Source organism: Alosa pseudoharengus, unplaced genomic scaffold (genome assembly GCF_046254945.1).
Source record: "Alosa pseudoharengus isolate Yale_2024_CS ecotype anadromous, Long Island Sound unplaced genomic scaffold, YU_APseudo_1.1 YU_APseudo_1.1_scf_7, whole genome shotgun sequence".
NCBI lineage: Eukaryota > Metazoa > Chordata > Actinopteri > Clupeiformes > Clupeidae > Alosa > Alosa pseudoharengus.
Window position 1 is genome coordinate 3,246,295 of NW_027468859.1, and position 20,826 is coordinate 3,267,120.

The 20,826-nt window shown below is 41.8% G+C and overlaps 1 protein-coding gene across 1 annotated transcript in view; it reads left to right on the forward strand.

Moving 5' to 3' along the window:
- Positions 1-15,419: 15,419 nt before the first annotated feature.
- LOC143110285 (uncharacterized) overlaps positions 15,420-20,826 on the forward strand; it is a 47,699-nt gene continuing 42,292 nt past the window's right edge. The window contains exon 1 of the mRNA XM_076273173.1: positions 15,420-15,495. The gene's annotated coding sequence lies outside the window, so the exon portion shown is untranslated. The remainder of the gene's footprint in view (positions 15,496-20,826) is intronic.

The window sequence follows — 20,826 nt, forward strand, 5'->3', positions numbered from 1 at the left end:
TGACAGCATCTAAAATAGTCTAGACTTCTATTATTTGTTTTGAATAAACTTTTAAGTACAATTGGCTACATGTGATGCTAATGCTTCGCCAATGTAAGTAGCTGAAATTAGTCATAAAAACTGTGATCAAGTCCAATACACAGAAGTAAAGGTATTAGTTAGTTACTATGCTAGAGAATCTATGAACAAACAGTAACAATAATGTAGTTCATATACAGTGCCTATAAAAAGTCTTCAGACCCATGCTAAAGTTGACTAAAAAGAGGAATAATTAAAAAAAAAACATCTTTTGGAAATGGATCCTAATGCCTTAATTAAAAAAATTAAGGAAAAATACAACCTTTAAGTACACCAATTTTCTTTGTGAATGAATAATGTATCGTAAATAAATAAATGTTCTTCATTAAAATACAGGGTGCATAAGTATTCATACCCCTATGTTAAATTTCCATAGAAGCAGGCAGATTTTTATTTTTAAGGGTATGTGATGATGTGGGGTTATTTTAATTCCAAAGGCCAAGAGAACTTCATCAAGATGCATAGTATCCTGGATTCATGAAAATAACTGGCCTTTAAAAATAAAAATCTGCCTGCTTCTATGGGAATTTAACATAGGGGTAATACTTATGCATCCTGTATTTTAATGAAGAACATTTATTTATTTATGATACATTATTCATTCACAAAGCTAGGATTTTTCCTCATTTTTTAATTAAGGCATTAAGATCCATTTCCAAAAGATGCTTTTTTTTATTCCTCTTTTTAGTCACGTTTAGCATGGCGCTGAAGACTTTTTATAGGCACTGTAACACCAGTTTTGTTAGGGATCACCTAAAGACCATCTGTACAGGATTTGTTAGAGATAAGAAAAATAAAACAAATGCTGTAGGCTTATTGAAAAGACAATTAGAGTGACATGCCGTGACTCCGTGTACCACTTACAGGAATGGTGAGGTAGCTGTGCTCCAGTTCCTGTTGAGGCAGTTTGGACACACACGTTTCTGTCTCTTCTTGGTTACAGGACGTCTATGCTCACTGGCCTCTCAGTGAAACTGTGATGTCACTGCGCTGGTATTGAAGTGGCCACATTATGATTAACCTTTTCAACACCTGTCTTTATGTAATACGCATTTATTTTAACAAAAGAATAATTAGTCTGCCTACTAGATGTGTGCAATACAATGCAATCTTGAGCTTTTAAATGAAGGGTGATATGAATTTAAGGTGATATGTATTTCACATGCATAGCGTCTGAGTCTAGAGTGACATAATATAATAATAATAATCTTTATTTATAGAGCGCTTTTTGGAACAAAGTTGCAAAGTGCTTTACATATATAAAAGAACAATAAACAGAACAAAATTAAATGTCTAAAAACAATACAAATAAGACCATATCAACATTGGCAAGAATAATGAAAGTGTATCTTTTTTATAACAAAAAACTACAGGAATTAGACAGTATACAAGGCAAAACAAAAACCAAACAAAACAAAACAAGACGGATAGATCGATAGATCGATAGATAGATACGTTATTCATCCCAAGGGAAATTTTAGATAAAAAAGATAAAACAAAAATTAAACTTAAATAAACTCTTTAAAGGGTTTGCGGTACAAGTGAGTTTTAAGAAGAGATTTAAAAGATCAGCTAACCTAATTTGTTCAGGCAGTGCATTCCAGAGCTTTGGGGCTAACACAGAAAAAGTTCTGTCCCCTTTAGTGGCAAGCCGGGACTCAGGCCTGAAGACCTTAATGTGCGTGTAGGACTATTAGGGCACTATCATATCAGAATATGTACTGGCCAGGAATAATTCATTGCTGTTTTCACTTCAGAAGACATTGCTCACCATGTTTCAAACAAACCTTAATGTATTAATCTAGCAAACCAAGCTCTGGTGGCTACAGCACCAACAAAACATATTATCCCAGTTTGGTCCAACATTCTTTACGATTTTTACATTACTCAAAAGAGTTTCTCTCTCATATCAGAGCAAAACATGCACGCCTCGAGTATTTTTTCCCTTTCAGAAATGAAAACGTCTCTTGCTGGATTTGACTTCTTCCAGCAAATGCTGTTAAAAGATGCAAGAAATGGTGGTAGAAGAGACAGATGGAGCTCTAAGAGCCCCCCAAGTACAGATATAAAACCGCAATAAAGGCCATGCTCCAAATGCCGGCCAAGGTTTGCTTATCTTCATTGCCAATTCGTTTCTCAAATCCGCCACTGGTGCTCTGGCGACTACAGGGACACTAAGAACAGAGCAGGTGGCATTCATAAGCAAGAGGAATGCTGAGGACTATTGTCAAGATCAGTCCTGACAACATTCCTAGCCCTCCCCTCCCTCCCTAATCTCACTCTATATTGCTTCCTCTAACTCGCTGTCTCTCTCTCTCTCTCTCTCTCTCTCTCCCCCCCCCCAGTGAAATGCTAATGCCGTGAAGATATGGATCATTTCATAGAGAATCTACTGGAACCTGTTTGTTCAAACTATGCATCCGTTGTCCCTGAAGCAACCCATGCACCTGGGTGGAATCAGCTTCCGAAAGTCACGAGCTGCGCAACACAGGCATCTATCTGCATCTGCATAGCTGTCGGCGACCCTTGACAGTGTACAGTATTGCTCGGGTTGCGTGTCTCACAAGAGTGTGGTGATGAGAATCAGAATTGCTACCTGATGAATGTTGAAAAATGGCGTCTGAGTCCACAGGAGGAGGTCACGCCAGTGGCGGGGGAAACACAACCTGATGAACCACATTAGCTAACCCTTGTATTTTCTTTCGCTGGTGTTATTCTCAAACACAATTTCCTGTAAATGGAAGCAAAACTTTTCCATGCTGTTACAGAAGCCTTTTAACACTGAAACCTTCTGTTCCAACAAACCTGACCTTGCTAAGACCTTCACTCCTACCCGTTTCAAGCCTCAGCAGAAATGACTGGGTTCAGTATGGATAGGCCCTTAGCAGAAATGACTGGGTTCAGTATGGCTAGTCCCTCAGCAGAAATGACTGGGTTCAGTATGGATAGTCCCTTAGGAGAAATGACTGGGTTCAGTATGGATAGGCCCTTAGCTGCAGTAGACTAGAGCATGAGAGCCTGTGCCATGTCATTACCTCAAAGGCTTGGAAAAAAACACACAAGTAATACAGTATGCAAATGAAATTACTCAGGGGAGTCATTAGGAATGTGTTTACCCTGCTTATGTGTCTATTTCCTGCTCTAGTTCCATGAAGGATTTAAAACCCGGCTTTAGCTACTTTTATCAACCTGACTTGAACTTGTTTTGGCATTCAGACATTTGGCAGGCTTGTCCAAAAAGATTATTGTGTGTTTTTGTCTGTTCATGGCTATGCCCCCTTCATTTGCTAATCAAGTTCCCGTGCTTTCTAGCGTGTTCTAGACACTTCCGAGATGCCGTTCGAAACAGTCACCTCAATCAGAATGCTAAAGAACCCCCAACCCCCTCGCTCTTTTTTACGACTTCTGCACATCCTCATAAAATACAAGCCACTTAATTTCCAGATGCTGCTGGAGTCTCTAAGCGTTGTTTGCACCGTTACACCGGTGAATTAGCCACAATCCCAGCAGGTAGCATATGGGCCGACGGTGGGGGGTGGGCGTTTGGAAACTACTCTTACCCTCAAAGGGCAAATAAGCTGAAGCTCATGAGAGCACAGTGGTAAAGTGATGTGTAGGCTGTAGAGAGACAAAGTACACCCTGCTTAAATACATGACATGCGGATCGAGGCAAGTTTAAAGGAACAATTACAGCATTTTCCATACAAAATCAGAACGTATATGACTTATAGATGTATGAGAGCTCACATGTGACTAGATGTCTAAAGACGTTAGTTATGTGATGTATTGATGTCAAAGGTATGGAGCCCAAGAGGTACAAACGGGCCAAGGGCTCACATATAATCTAACCAATATATTGTATAAACACCCATTTTAAATGTTGCAAAATGTGGGCAGCCGATTCTACTAGTCATGACACAGTTTGACGGTCTTTTGGGCCCCCACCGACGACTTCAAGGCAGCGCTGCCACCGTTGACTTCAAGGCACCTAACCCCAACCCTAACCCAAACCCTTGCCTAACCCTGTGCCTTCCAGGCAGGGCTGCCTTGAAGTCAACAGTGAGGGCCCAAAAGACCATATAACCATAACACAGGTGCATTACATAGGCTCATAAACAGTGTTTTCCGTGAATGGTCTTATAATGCTAATGAGAAAACACAGAGATGGATTAAGTATATATACTCTTTTGATCCCGTGAGGGAAATTTGGTCTCTGCATTTATCCCAATCCGTGAATTAGTGAAACACACACACACAGTGAGGTGAAACACACACTAATCCCGGCGCAGTGAGCTGCCTGCATCAACAGCGGCGCTCGGGGAGCAGTGAGGGGTTACTGTAGGTGCCTTGCTCAAGGGCACTTCAGCCGTGCCTACTGGTCGGGGTTCGAACCGGCAACCCTCCGGTTACAGGCCCGAAGTGCTAACCAGTAGGCCACGGCTGCCCCATAATTAGAATTAGGCTACGTTTACACGGTGACGATGAAAAGAGAAGACGCAGAAGTGGCGTCTCGTCTTCATTGTTTTATTCGCGTTTAGACGAGCATTCTCTGGGGGAAATCTTTGTTTATATGAAGACGCAAGAGTATGTGATATTCGATTGGATATGCATTCCAGACCGCTGGGTGGTGGTGTGATAGAACCCCGGTACGTCACGCGCAGACATTCTAATTTGACAGTTCAGCCAGAGAGGTAATCAAGGATCTTTGGTTTAGCCGTTTAGACGGAGACGCAACCCGGGTCGTCTTCAAAACTCTACACTCTGAAAGGAGTCTTCAGATTTTTGCGTCTTCAAGCCCCGATGGCGGGGTCGCCGTGTAAACGAAAGGCACTTCGTCATCTTCCTTCGCAATAGTTCTCATATAAACGACCCCATAGAATAGGATTACAATGTAGCTGCCTTCACGATTGATGTGAAATTTAATTTCCCAGCCATATAGGCAGAGTAGAATAAAGCTGGAGATTTTTTACTTGGTAGTTGGGAGATAATAGTTATTCAGAGTAATAAAATTACACATTAATGGGCTTATTGTAGTTTAGAATACATATGAGAGCCATATCAAATCAGAATAATCTACCCATCTACAGTAAGTTTTTTATACAAATACGAATGCTGTACCTGTTCTTGAACAGGAACATTAACTTTGTTTCATAATGCAGATCCCATAGCTCAGAGGTCATCAATCCCTGAAGGAGGTCTGAGCCGCTTGAACCGGCCCAACTGCCTCGGCTGGTTGGGCTCGTTGTAGGAGTAGTGTGGTCTCTGTGGCTCCCCTCATGGTTTCACATGCACTACGATCCTCGTCCTGATACACACATGCACACACACAGAGACACACACACACACACACACATGCACATGCACACACTTATACCATACTACCTGTACAAACAAACTAACACATGAACTTAAACACAGACACACACTGGAACACACAAAAAAGTGCAGTTTTGTATTTTGGTTTGCTCTATTCGTGGAGTGAATGAAACCCAGATGTGAGAAATAACAAATACTTCATTACTGTACTGAGGTAGCATTTTCAGGTATCTGTTATTTACTGAAACAGAAACAGTGGCACGACATGCAGCGGCCAGGGTTACACAACGATGGAAAACATTGCTTTCATTAATTTATATTTTAGTGCTTATTCAAAAATTGTCACACTATTACAACACCTTACCCAATAAACAAGAATGTGTAGGCTATAGTAGCCTAATGCTCCTTACCTACAGATATAGGCCTATATTGGGGATGGTTCATGCTCAAATGTCTTGCAATGCTGAGAAATTACTGATGTGTGTCATTGTAAAAAGAATGTTTAACTCAAGATAGTAGAGAGGTTCGCATTCGGAAAGACTGCATGACAAAGTCTTAACAAAAAGGACCAATTTTATCTTATAATACAAAACCATGAGCAAGAGAAAGAGCTTGGTCTTGCAGCATTTCAGAGTGTGAACCTCTCCACTGTCATCATATACCACGCCAGCATTTCTACAGCCATAACAGTATGTGTGGGTTTTTTACTTGTAAGTGCAGCGTGAGTTTCCTTCAAAATTAAATATGTATAAACCTTGTAAATATGTATTTAACTGAATACTAACATTGTTGTCTGTATATTAATAGGCCTATGCCAAAAGATGATTTACTAATCTACCTACTCTACATAGATACTTTTCCACTTCCGAGTGACACTAACCGAACCAGTATTAAACTGAAACTAGCTTTTTCAACTCTTCTGACTCTTAGCATTGGTGTTGTATTCTGTCTTAGGCTAACTTAACTTGAAATGTGTGTGTGTGTGTGTGTGTGTGTGTGTGTGTGTGTGTGTGTGTGTGTGTGTGTGTGTGTGTGTGTGTGTCTGTGTGTGTGTGTGTGAGTGTGTCACACACACAGAGGAACATGTTGGGGCTGTGGCTGCCAGGCTGGTTTTCCCCATTTAGACAGGCCCTGGGTGAGTCTGTGGTGTGGGGCGTCGAAGGTCTTTGAGTCTGCCGTGCACAATGACAGGAATGTCTGCTTCTTAAACGATGCAGCAAACTGTATTAGCAATAATAGTATATGTGTGTGTATGTGTGTGTGTGTGTGTGTGTGTGTGCTGCCGTTTTGTGTGTGTTTATAAATGTATGTGTGTGTGTGTGCCAGAGAGAGAGAGAGAGAGAGAGAGAGAGAAATATTGACCCAAATTGTTTGAATCAATCCACTGTTATGGGAGGCTAACTTATACAATATTTACAACATACACATATGGACCAAGCAAAGCACTGATTATCTTCACAACACTCCACTAGCAGTAATCTAAGGCTTCACTAAAGAACAAGCTAGATAAAATATTCAACATTTTGTTAAAACATGATCATTGTGAGGGCTTTCTTTTGAACACTTACAAGTTAATCAGATTCCATTCATACATACTAATTTTCCTTTCTGCACTCATGGAATGTCCGGCATACACCTATAAACAAGCTACATCTCAGCAAATAAGGCTTAATTTAACTGAGGTTTTAATCACTGTTCTAAAAACATTTACATTCATATACTGATCACAATGTATGAAACTATGTTGCGCAACATGCTTTATATGTAGTTGTAAAACTTAATTTTCACATTTCACATTTCACATCTGTTACAAATATCATGGGTATATTAACATCTGATATTTAATGATTTGATATGACATTGAATGGTCTCTTGCTGCTTAGAGCTTACCTTACCTGTAAGAGTATGACTGGCATCAGGTGCATTGACACCTGTACAGGTTTCAATATGTTATGTCCATTAGCAGATACTGAAATATACAATATAAAATGCATGTGTTTAATATGATATGTTTTCTAAAATATTGCATTTCATGTGCATAGTCTTAGCCTATGTAATGTCAGATGTAACTTAACTTGAAATGTGTGTGTGTGTGTGTGTGTGTGTGCGCGCACGTGCGTGTGTATGTATAGCTATGCTGATTAATACCAGAAATATCACACTGAGAATGCCTTAATTCTTATTTCACTTCATCTTAATGAGACATCATGTCTGCTAATTCACCAAAAATGGAGTGATAGGACATAGGCCATAGGCGCACCTTTTCGCCTTAAGCCAGTCCATCTGGTTATGGAAGAACCGAACCACTTCCATACGCCTCCGCGTTCCGTAAAACATAACCCAGTTTGTCCGGTCCGACCGGAATTAACATTCTTGAACTCTCTGCTCTCGGCTGCACATAGGTTACCACCCAAAACGTTTCGTATATAAAGACGTGTGTAGGTGTAGGAAGGACACAGTCGAGCTTTGGGCTCTAAATCTCAGACATCTTCACCTGAGACATGGAGGGATCCTTTCAGCGCCAAGTGTTCACCCGGATATCAGAACTTTGAAGAATAGTTTCAGTCCACGAAGAGTTCGATCGTTGGAGACACCTGAAATGCTTATTTGGTCGAGTGGTTCTTAACAGTTCAACAGTGCTTTGCCAAAATTGTGAAATGTTTAGGACCACTTGATCAGGTGGAGATGACTTCGACAAGACTCAACTTGTCAGCGGGAACTCGGGGACGATTCATACAGATAAGTAGGGCACAGGTGTAAATTTGAGCTTTCTCACATGCTAAGCGCACATGGATTTTAAATGTTTCTTTTAAATTCAACGTTTCAATAACAGTAATTGTATTTCGGAATTTCGAGGCCTACGATTTGAGAAATAGGCTACCTTAATTCACCAACTATTACTGTCTTGAATGAACATGTTTTTGTCTATAAAAATTAATGCACTGTATTGTGACATTTTCGAAAAAGAAAATAAACAAACCATTTTACACCAGCATAATGATTCCCTCAAAAGTTCATTTAACCTACAATATTTTCTGGTCAATGAAGGACTATTCTATTACTATAGGACACAAAGGATGGTAATGCTTGCCCAATGAACGGTATTGGCCAAGTCCAAAGGATCATTTTGAAAGTGATGGCTGAACTGCAATCCCCAATGCAGTTATCAACGCACGTGGCATCGCTGTTGTTTAATCTTATACATATTAATGTCTTTCTGTTTAGCCTACTGTGTGACTGCATATAGTCTACCTTTGAGACAAAGTAGGCTACTTTTACCAAAGTTAATGCATGCCATGAACAGAAACAATTTTACATATTTTATATGTGGCGCACGGTAATCTGCAGGTCGCGCATTGGGCCTTCAAGAACATTCCAGTAACAGCCTGTATTCTTACAAATTGAAGGAGGCCTGGGCATATAGTTCTGAACAGAGGTCATCAGATGCAATGTAAACTGAACCCAGATCATGTCCTGCGAAGTTGGCCCTTGAATTGTATTTTGTAGGCCTATCTCTCTGCACATTCATTTAGGTTGACAAGAGACTGCTGTTGATGAAATTACTTAGGAAAATGAAAATTATAAGAGGTTTTAAGTGGCTATTATGAATTATTTATATCTGTTATATAACTAGATGTACCGCAGAGCGGTACAAAATATGACCGCCGCCCAGTCCAGCACATTTTTTTCCACAAAAATAAATCACACTGAATTGCATTATCCACACTCAATTCTCACTGGTATCTGCTAGACAACAAGTACCAAAACATGATTAGTTCATAGATTTCACATGTAAAATTCATCTTATACAACCCCACCTCCATCTTGCCTGTTCATAATTCTGAGAAATTCTTGAATTGTGTGCATGTGTGCGTGTACACGTTTATGTTTATGTGTGTGGGTGTGTGTGTGTGTGTGTGTGTGTGCGTACTTGTGTGTTTGCCTGCGTATACGTTTGTGCATGTGCATGCATGCGTACATATGTCTACTGTGTGAGTATGTGTCATACGTATGATTACTGTGAGTGTATGTGTGTGCGTGTGTATCTGTTTATGCACATGTGTGCACATGGAATGGGTTAACATGACCCCTGGAGGCTAACATACGGAAAAAATTGGTCATCCTAGGCCGGTTCTCAAGATATTCACAGAAAACTGTATCTGCCCTACCCTCCTTTCAGGGGGTCCAGTACAGCGGGGGGGCTACAGATCAAAACGAAAAACGATGGTTCCATGCTATCCATGTGGGGTTACATGCCCACCAAGTTTCATGTACCCCGGTCTTTCAGTGTCCCGGGAATTCTTGTTGGTGTACGGTCACTAAATGTACACATAAATTATTTTATTGTAAGGCCCCCCATGAACGAAAGTTCACAAAACGTGGCATGCATTCGGAGGGTGTCATAATGATCCTACACTTTCAATTTTGTGCAGTTTTGACCATGTCAGCCAGATATATTGTGGTGAAAACACCTAATTTTTTGCTTTTTAATTTTTAACTAGGTGGCGCTATACATGAAATAAGTGGTAATGGGTGGGTTGACATGCCCCCTTAAGACCAACATACAAAAAAAAGGTGGACCTCCTAGGCCCTACGGTTCTCGAGATATTCACAGAAAACTGTCTCCGGCCACCTACAGGCCAGTTGGTGTATAGTAACATAAATTAATTTATTGTGTGGCCGCCCATGAAACGGAATTCCACGAAACTTGGCTTGCATTCAGAGGGTGTCATAATGATCCTACACTTCCAATTTCGTGCAGTTTTAACTATGTTAGGTCACAGATACCTGCGATTACAACACCTCATTTTTACTTTTTTGTGTTTAACTAGGTGGCGCTATACATGAAATGAGTGGTTATGGAATGGGTTGACATGGCCCCTTGAGATGAACATACAAAAAAAAAATGGTCCTCCTAAACCTTACTGTTCTCGAGATATTCACAGAAAACTGTGTCTGCCCTACCCTCCTTTTGGGGGGTGCAGTCCAGCGGGGGGGGGGGGGGGGGGGGGGGCTACAGATCAAAACGAAAAACAATGGTTCCATGCTATCCATATGGGGTTACATGCCCACCAAGTTTCGTCTACCCCGGTCTTTCAGTGTCCCGGGAATCCTTGACGGAAATTTGGACATGCGAAAAAGAAAAAAAGAAAAAAAAAAAAAAAATCTGACTAAACCTATATGACCGCCGCTTCACTGACCGCCGCACAGCGAAGTGGCGGTCATATTGGTTTTTAGTCAGATTTTTTTTTCTTTTTCGCAGATACCAGTGAGAATTGAGTGTGCATAATGCAATTCAGTGAGACAGTTAGAATCATATATGCCTTTCACCTTTTGTTTTTAGCCAGCAGCCAGACCAGCAGATACCATGACTTTGCTGAATTACTGAGGCTAAGCAGGAACAAAGTAGGAAATGAACACAATTTGCCAAACGTGACTTATTTTTGTGGAAAAAATGTGCCGGACTGGGCGGCGGTCATATTTTGTACCGCTCTGCGGTACATCTAGGTATTTATTTATTTCAGCCAATATATATTCCCTGGACTTCTACAGCTTTTCATAATGTATGGTAGGCTACTTTTCACCATCTTCAATCCAAACAACTGTGTGAATAACGATAAACAATATGTACATGCCACACAAGAAACACAACACGAATGTTAACCATGTGCAAAAATGAACAAATGTATTTAAAATGACCACCCACTGTGGTGGCCATGAGAAAGCACTCTTGCCCTCTCTGTCCATGTCTCATTTAAGGTCCTTGTCATGTCCAATCCAGTGGGCCTTCTTCAGTTAGCTAAAATGTCCAACAGGAAAATGCATTAAAGTTGTGTAGACCCATACGAACTAAAGGACACCACCAAGCCAGACCACCCTTCTCTTCGCTAATGGAAAACCTGCCCACCGCGATTACACGGACCAGAAAACAGCTGAGGAGTCCCTAGGGACGCGCTCCACGGGATTAGGGGGCAGATCTAGTTTACAACAGAGGGGCACTGGACGTGGTAAATCCATTTTTTACAACGTGAAATGATGATTGCTTCAGGACCCCTGGCAGTCCCTCCATGTAAATGACTACTAATCGACCAGCGCTCCTTGAAGAGAAGGTCCTATATATCGAGGCAGGTTGTCCGCACCTGTGTTGTCCTGAAATAAAACTGCCCTGCTGTACATTTTACCTTCACCAAAACAAGACATTTCTTATAGAGCATGTTTCAACAAGCAACAGTGACCCATGCCCGTTTAATTTTGATTGATGTTTCGGGCGTTATATTTTGCCCTTTTATTACACCCCACGGATTCCATCATGTTGCCAAACGCCGATTTCCCATGGGACGCTACCCCCATCGCTGACAGCATAGCTACCATCATGGCAATCCTATTTCCTGATATAATTGTTTTCTTCCCTGCGTGGAAGATAATGACACATTCAACCTCCGAACAGAATTATTTGATCGTACCAGGTTAATTAGAACATCAAACAGAAAAGTTTAAAGTAGTTGGAAAGTGATAGCCAGCTTTTTTTTAAATATATAACATATCACTGTTAATTTCTCTCGACTTTTTCTAGTATCTGGTGTTTGATAGGACACATGTCAGCAAGCCACTGGAGGAATACTGTTTAGTGCCACCAACAACTACACCAGTCGCTTAAAATCGAGTTAGACACAGCCATATAACAACTGGACATTAATGGCTATATTTTGTTCGCAATTGCTGTCTGGTTATCTGAAACGACACCCCCTGTGTCCATGTGATAAGATTATTATTGCAACTTCCGAGGTTAATGTCCACATTTCTGCGCTATGGCGCACATAAAGAAAAATAGACCATCACCTCAATTAACTATTGTGTTCAAGTGACTCCCTGATAGACTCCTCGTCTCGAGAACAAAACCCACAGTGATCATGCTAGATTGCAGGTTTTACTTTTATCTCAGGCGAGTGAAGCACGCATTAAACGGAAGAAAACTGAAATAGTGTGGTTAGACCCTACATGATGGAGTTCACACAAAGGATACGTAAAAGTCGATTACCGAAGGCATGCTTTGATATTTCCAAAGAAAGAGAAAAAGGAGAGAAAGAAAGAGAGAGGAAAGTATAGACCTCATATCAAGAAGAAGAGGCGATGGCATAGAGACAGATGAGTTTAGATGGCATATAGGACGACTATTAGTTATTATCGACAGTTGATGAATAATTGATAAAATAATTTCACAGTCTTAGGGAGAGAATAGCAGAGAGACGGTGGAAAGCAAAGGGAGAGCTCTCGCCAAATCATTAAATGAGAGCTCGATTGAGCGTCACCGTACTTGTTGCTTTGTCTTTCAAAGGCAGAAGCTGACCGTCAGAGGTTTGTTTAAATTCATTCTTCAGGAGGCGTGCTTCCGAGTAATCACGTCCGCAACTGGGTCTTTCTGCGTTGTCCATTTTACACATGGTTGCTGTATCAGCTCGACTGTGTTGGACGGGCAGACCAGTGCATAATTGAAAAGGCGTCGCGAACGCGCAGTTCACGGCAACGAGACGGATAAATGGAAAGCGGTAGAGGGAGGGCTCAGGAGTTGATGAGGTTCCTTTGCCGGGCTCTTGGAATGGTATCATATTTGGAAGTGACTCAGGAAATCACAGAAGGGTTCCGAATTACGCTTGGCTCCAAAATAGCCGGATGGAATTTAAGGCTTACTGTCAGGACCACACCACTGCAGAAGTTCTTGGGAGGCATATGTCGTCTTTGAGGATAACTGAGTTAGGATATGAGAAGATAATCTGACAGTATACCACGGATTACATACTCATATGGCTGCACCAGGGACTAAAGGGGATGAGACCACAGACCTCATATCTGTGGAACTGAGCCTGAGCGCTCTTCATTTGGACACAGATGCAATATTTGGACATACGAGCCATTTACAGAGACGAAAGGCTAAGGTATATCGCTTTTTCATGATCTTATAAACAGACACTTTTTAGTAGTCTACTATTGTGTTTGCCATGAGAATGCGTAAGCCACTTTCAGCACCTGGAACAGCGCATACGTCTCAGCACAGAACGACGTGATACGGCACGAGAAATCAGTTTAGTGGCTACTTTATGAGAAGAATATGCTCCAGAAATGTTCTAGTAGCGTTCTGGTCATGGCCAGCAGTCTATTCCAAGGGGTTAGTCGAGACCTCTGAACTCCGAAAGTTGCATGGCCACTGTATAACGGTGCCGTGTTTGTTGCTTTGTAAAGGCGCATCGTTTACGTTACTCTTCGCGGCAAAAATAGTTTTTTCTACCCTAGTTAAAAGACTGCGCAATGATAACGTGCCGAATAACCATTTGCAGCAACAGTTGTTGCTCGTCCTGTTGCTCTAACAGCTTCAGTCTATTACTTGCACAGTTGTCATTCTATTTCATTCACAACTCGGATTTACTGTATTTATTATATTACTTGGTTTCTCAATGCAGCATGGAAAGTTTTCTGAACCTCCTCAAATTGTAACTCAAATTGTGTTCTTCATAACGGCCGTGTGGCGGCGCCAATGTAGCGGGAAGAATAAAGAGCTCGAAAGAAATGTCTGGTCTTACTGTAACAGGTGTCACTGACGACGGCTTACAATGACCAGGTGAATGCATCTCAGCACCCTACAGAAATATATATGGGATAGGCTATCTATCTTTGCGTAGGTTTAATGCTTAGCCATGTTTAGTGTTTATTTGTGGAAACCTTATTAGATGGCATTGACACCTACTTGTCTTTTTTATATTATGGATTCTGACAAAATGAATCAGTGTTCATTCAGACGTAGGCCAACATGGTGGCAATAACCATTTTTAACACATGTATTGAAATGAAACGCAACGTAGCTTCTCGGTCATGCCTGTCCAGCTCGGTCATGCCTGTCACATTATTTACATGCTACATTTAGAATACAATGCCAAGCATTCAAAATTATCTAAAGTTGGTGTAAGGAGATCCATTTACATCAATGACTTCAGAGTGGCATTTCTTAACAAAACAGATGGACGCGTAATATAGGTTAACGCTGCCAACTGCTTTGTTGAGGATATTTAAGTTCACAACCACAGCAAAAAGAGATCTGAAATATTTTGGTATTATTTTTAGCTAACGTTTTAGCTCCAGTCAGATAAAATAAGCTGCGCTTGGCTTGGCTGTATTCTATGAAGTGGACATAAACGACTCTAGACGCAGACTAAATCAGAGACGGAGCGCACAGCTGAGCTCCACCCCTCTATGACTGAACGGGACAGCCGACAAAGTTGGACGCTATAACTTAAATCCCCACGGTGTCAATGTCAGTGTGAGAGAGCAAGCATTAGCACCACAATGAGGATTACCTTGCCTTGTCTCAGCTGAGAGGACTACGTGAGACAAATAAATCTTTAGTTTTTACCTGGCAGCGACTAATTAATTAGACTATAAATGAGGCGTCCATACTTCGAGACACAAGTTAGATTTAGCTGACAGTGTGGGTTTTACCAGACGCATCAAGCATGTACTCGTATCACTGGAACGCAAACCAAGCTCGCAATCCTGATTTTAGGAGGTTTACGGTGAGCATTGCATTATATGATTTCTTAATGCATGGAATCATGACGTTACAGGTGGAAAGAAACCAAACAAACTCCATACAAATGTTCCGCCTTCATTGAGGACCTAGAGAAACGTGTCAGTGGTGTTTCAATGCATTTGCCGAAATGTTATTAGATTGAACAAATACACATGAAGTTATGAGCTGAACTGGCTATATAACTCACAGATTGCCAAAGTATCACTAAAGTGCACGTAAAACTAATAGCTACTCTGCGCTATGCTATTTGTTTTCTTGTCTTACATAAGGTTGTTGAGGGCTATTCAAGCAGAGAGGTCCCATTCTCCTCGGGTCTCAACCCTAGGAAGAGGCTTCACTCAGCGGAGGAAGTCAAATGCGGCAGCCGGCCAAACCCGGAGGGCGCGGGCTCCGTGTCCGTAACAGAGATAAGTCAGTCGGAGAGAAAAGACGACGGAGACACCCTTTGCCAGCGATGTCAGATCATCGCGTCCGAACTGAACAGGCAGGCGTTCACTCTGGCGGACCCTGGATCACTGAAGGTTGGCACCCGTCTTCACAACACCTTTGTAAACGACTTATACCTTAAACTCTCCAGTAGTAACAAGATTACACTCTTACTGTCTCTTTCCTTACTTTCTCCTTGATTCACCTTGTGTTTTATGGGGTTTACCACTACCCCATAAAAGTTACTTCCCTCTATAAACGGTCCAAAACATCATTGCATCATTATATTATGGATAGTCCATGGATAGTAACAGTGCATCCTTATTGTAAGTGCACCAGGGTACTTTGGAGAATGATATTCACGTTGCCATTGCTACAGCAAAGCCATAAAACTGTGGAGCCAGAGTCAGTGTTTGATGCTGACACAGTCGGACAGGTTTTTTATAACTGAGTTTAATGCTCAAAGAGCACTAATGTACCCATTGCTGGAAGATTTCTTGCCCACAGTGACAGCACTCAGTGCCCCTATCTTCTCATCCACAGAAGCAGAGCTTGTCTCCTCTGCTCATGTCCACAGTCCCCCTTGCACTGTTGTGCATAGATGGGCCAGAATCTCTCAACTTAAAGTAACCTACCTTATTAACGGACAGAGATTTTCATTGTTGTATCAGCCTGTCAACTGTAAACAGGATAATGATGTATATTAGGTTGCAAAGTAAGAGAAAGCAGTCTGCATGCTCAGCCACAGAGAACATCTACTTTCTTTTCTCAATCACAAAGTGTCAAGTGTTCCTGCTAAAGCATTTTATGACTATATCAGTGTACTACATATATCATATGTAACATGCAGACATGTTTCCAGGACTTGAGCACACAAAGGTGACCTACTCAGCACGTTTTTATGGTCCCATTAATCATGAGCAATGGCTTCTTTTAAATGGCTATATTCAATGAGAGAATTGCTGATGTTTAAAACTGGGATCATCCATGCCTGTCATTTGGTACGTGCACTTATAGATGACATGAATAGAGTACATACCATGCTGCACGCATTTGGGGGGCACACGTGGCATTAAAGGAGGCTCTTTGATTGGCTCACACAGCCTGTGTGGGTAGAACATGACAATGACCAATACAAACACACGTTTCAGCCTCCATCATAATGGAGTCAATCACAGATTTCCACCTCCATGGGAGAAAGTTGGAAGGTTTGGAAGGGCTCTGAGGAATTAGGGGGCTGCATTGTCAGACTGCTTCTTTTAGCAAGGAAAATCTCCTGAAAATACGTTTCCCACACTTTTCAACCTTCAGTGAAAAAACCCGATCTCTCCCAGAGCCCAGAGTTTCCTCTAGTCTAAGGTATCAGGGAGCCTCTTTGATCCAGCAACTGCCTGGGATATTTTGTCAGTGACTGATTGCATTGGTGTAGCCCTGTGGTTTTTAAGGGGAGCTGGCATTTGGACCTACAAAAATGGCCATCGTTTGAGGAAATAATGATGGCCTTCGTTGCAGTTGCATTGAAAGGTTTGCAGTTGTTTACCTGAATGGAACCTAATTCTGTTCATTGCATTCAATTGTTCATTTCGGAAGACAGGCATGTCGTTGGGAAAGAGGTAGACTGGAAATCCCCCTTTGTGTTGTTGATGCTGCTCATTCCTGTTGGTTCAGGATTGTCTGAGAACATATTTATACACACACTGATGAGTTTTACTGTAATGAGAATTTAAAGCTACTGCTATCAAGTCAGTGTTGCTTTTGATTTAAAATGTTGTGTATGCATATTTTCTCAAAACTTTTTTCGTATGTGCCCTGGGTGGAGTCATTCTGTGGGGGTCTTTGATAGTTCAGACTTGCATAGACTGAGGTTACCACAGCATCAGGTGTCAGGGGGCAAGTACTTTCTTTGGTAATGGATAGGTGACCCAAATAGAAGTTCCTGCATTCCTATTTTCCTTTGTTTAGACTGTTGCTCTGTCTCTCTCTCTCTGTATCTATTTTTGCCATTGTATGTGTATATGTGTATTTAATGTGTGTATGTAATGTGTGTGTGTGTGTGTGTGTGTGTGTGTGTGTGTGTGTGTGTGTGTGTGTGTGTGTGTATGTGTGAGTGTGTGTGTGTTTGTGTGTAGGTCTCTGTGTGTAGATCTCTGTGTGTTGTGTCTTTCGGTCTTTGTGTGTTTGTATGTGTGCGACATTTTGTGCACCACACGGCTATACAGCAGCACTTAACTCATTGTCCTGGAAACAATGTGGATATTGGGATGTCTGCCAATTGTTGCATCGAAGTAGGAAGTTGACCTCAGTTAAGTTTTGCAGCTCAATAAAAATCAGTTCCTGTTGGCCAGGCACCACAGCTCTTGACCACAGCCTTGGCTTGACCACAGCCTTGGCTTGACCAGTGCCTCTCAGCACGTTGTCCTTGCCTTTGTTGATCTCAGCCTCTTCCGTTCACATAGATTGCCGTTTCAGGAGACAGGTGCAAGTGTTGGTCCTTTCACTAATGTTAGCCTTTTTGTTGGCTCTTTTGATTGAGATTCAACATGTGCTTTCTCAGCCTTAACAACCCAGCTATTGTCATCTATTACCGATAAATAAAAGGCTGTCAGCTATGGGCAACATTTATAAAAATGATTTGGCTAAATGTTAAGGGATGTGGGTGGCATCCATGTCTGGGGCATCCATCATTGTGAGTGATGACACATTATTGCATTTGCTGATGGATATAATAGCTGTATGTATGCTGTTGTCTTTGTGGACATACATCATCTTAAATTGTGGCACTTTTTTGTAACATGGCTGCCCAGAGGATAATCACTGTCCATTAGGTCATGAGGAAAAGTGTGATTCTGAAGTCTGGTCTCGTCATCCATACTATCTCACTGTCACTTATAATGACAAAAGCGTGTCCTGTCTGTGTTCCTCTAAGGAATTATGTAATAGAAAATGTAACATTTGAGCGTGAGGCTGTATGTAGACATTTGTGTATATACTTTCTCTCTGTCTCTGTCTCTCTCTCTCTCTGTTTGTGAACAATCCAGATATAGCTAAATTGGCTGTCAAGCCAGACAAACAGTACTTTTTACAGGAAGCCAGAAAACTACTTAGAGTGGCTTTTTCTGACATTTATATCGTTTACCAAAAGAAAGCTGAAAGTTTTTATGTCAGCAATGGTTAAAGAAAAAAAACATCACCAACACCATTTTCCCCCTATGCACAAATGTAAGCCAAATTAGGAAGCACATTAAGCCTTGTACTTTAAATGCTGATGAAACCCTGACAACGTGTGTTACTTAACTGACAAGTCAAATTACTGCAAGGTGGTGAAAAGCAAATGTACCAGGCCGATGTACAGAGGGAACGGGCAGTTGCGGGCAAGAAAGCCTTTAGCAAGATGATGATTCATTGGAGATGATGATCTCTCACACCATCACACATCATCTGATGGCTCACTAATGACCTGGAGAGCTGAGGGTGTCATAGGGCAAGCAAGTGGGAGAGAGACAGAGAGACATAGACAGATAGAGAGAGAGAGAGAGAGAGAGAGAGGGAGAGTGAGGGAGAGAGAGGGATAGAGGGAGAGAGAAAAATAGAGAGGGATGGAATGAGTCTTCTCTCTGGTTTGGTAAGTGTGTGTCATTTCAATGGATGGCTGAATACCAATATGAAAGCAACTGCAATGTCAAATGCAGCTGTCAGGTTTACTTAAAGCAAACTTGATGTTCAAATAATGCCAGGATTTTTGGTCCTTCCATATCCAAAGTATCTCACCCAGTGCACACTTCTCTGTGTATTATCAAAAAAACACCACCACCCAGCAGGGCTACAGTAAATCCAACCTCAAAGTATTCCCTTAAAGTACCTCACCCACAGCATCTCCTAATACAGCGAGACAGAGCAAGCGGAATCCAGAGTCACACACATGAGACGGGGAAAGTGTCCTTATTTGCTCCGTCGGATGCTCTGTCACATAAAAAAAAAACATTTATTCATTTTGCCTGGCCAGAGATAAAAGGCTATGAAATGGGATGGATTGGCTGGCAGAACATGACTGAAATAGAAACACTACATCCCACAACACTAAGAGGAAGGAAACGGAAGGAGAGTATTCCTCTCTAATTTGTACTAGTGATGCTGACCACCCCTGCAAAATATATTTTTTTCTAGTAATCATATCACAGTGTTCAAAGTATTGCAAATAAGATCATCAGAGTTAATTATGTGCACGCCCGTTTGCTTGAAATGTATGATGCATTATGCGTCGCATGCAATGGAAGCATCATTTAGTCGTAAACGTTTACTCAGGAGCTAGGATTTGCAGGACAGGTCTTCACTGACGGACAGGCTGTTTGTCTTGGCTGAATTAATGGCGGCATGATTACACGTTTTGTGGTTACCCAGTAGGCACCCCGGAGGCCTGATGGAGAATGAAACATGACCATTATTTCCTCTGGACGTTTAGTGTAGCCCAAACCATACATCTCTGGCAATGGGCCTCGTTGCAGTGGGCTGATGGATAGGTTCTAAGATGGGCTATGTATTATGCATCCCCCATCAACAGATCAGATAATTAGAGCCACAAAGGGAAGGGGAGCTGTCTAAAAAGGAGGGCTCTGTTTGGACATGGATGGCAGGGTAAACAACATTGTATTTCTAAGAGTGCACATGAAATGACAGCCAACTGACAGCATTCCGTCATAATTTCAGCAAATAATCATTCACGGGGTCCTTCCCCAAGATGCATGGCAAGTACAATGTTACATCACTTAACAGGAATATTATGCTTTTGGTGACAGGCACTCTTTACCTCTCAATTGACCTTTGACCTTATCGTCCTCAGGCAGTGCTTAAATTTCCTTTGAGCCTCCTTTTCCCAGGGCGCACTGACACCAATGGACACGGCATCAACAATGCATAGGGTTATCAATCCATACAGCCCGCTCAATACATTCAATTTTCCCATAGTGGGACCAGGAGGTGGCCTTAGATCACAAGCTACTTCCCCACTTGTTCACTGGTACACATGCAAGTGTTGTCTCTGGGACAGTGTAAGGACACAATGAATACAGATGATGCAGCCGTATGCCTGGGAGCCACAAACTGAAAGCGCTGCTCTCAAGACCCCTTACTGCAACCCCAGCAAGTGCTGAATGTGCCCGGGGTTGGGAAAGGGGGATTTTGAGTGGCCACAGTGCTTTGTTTTCCTCACTCGTCGACCATTTCATGGGATTGTCCTCTGCAGATCCCAAGGCATGCTGGCCTGTTTAAGTGCTGTCCCTTTTGTTGGCTCACTTCCAGTCCCCTTCCTTGAGCATCTTTTTTTAGGCGTTTGCGCTTGCCATGAATGAACGCTCTTCATAGCGTCGGATCTCGTTGTGGATTGCACGTCAACTAGAGACTTGTATAGGCACTGTGAGAATGTGACCTAT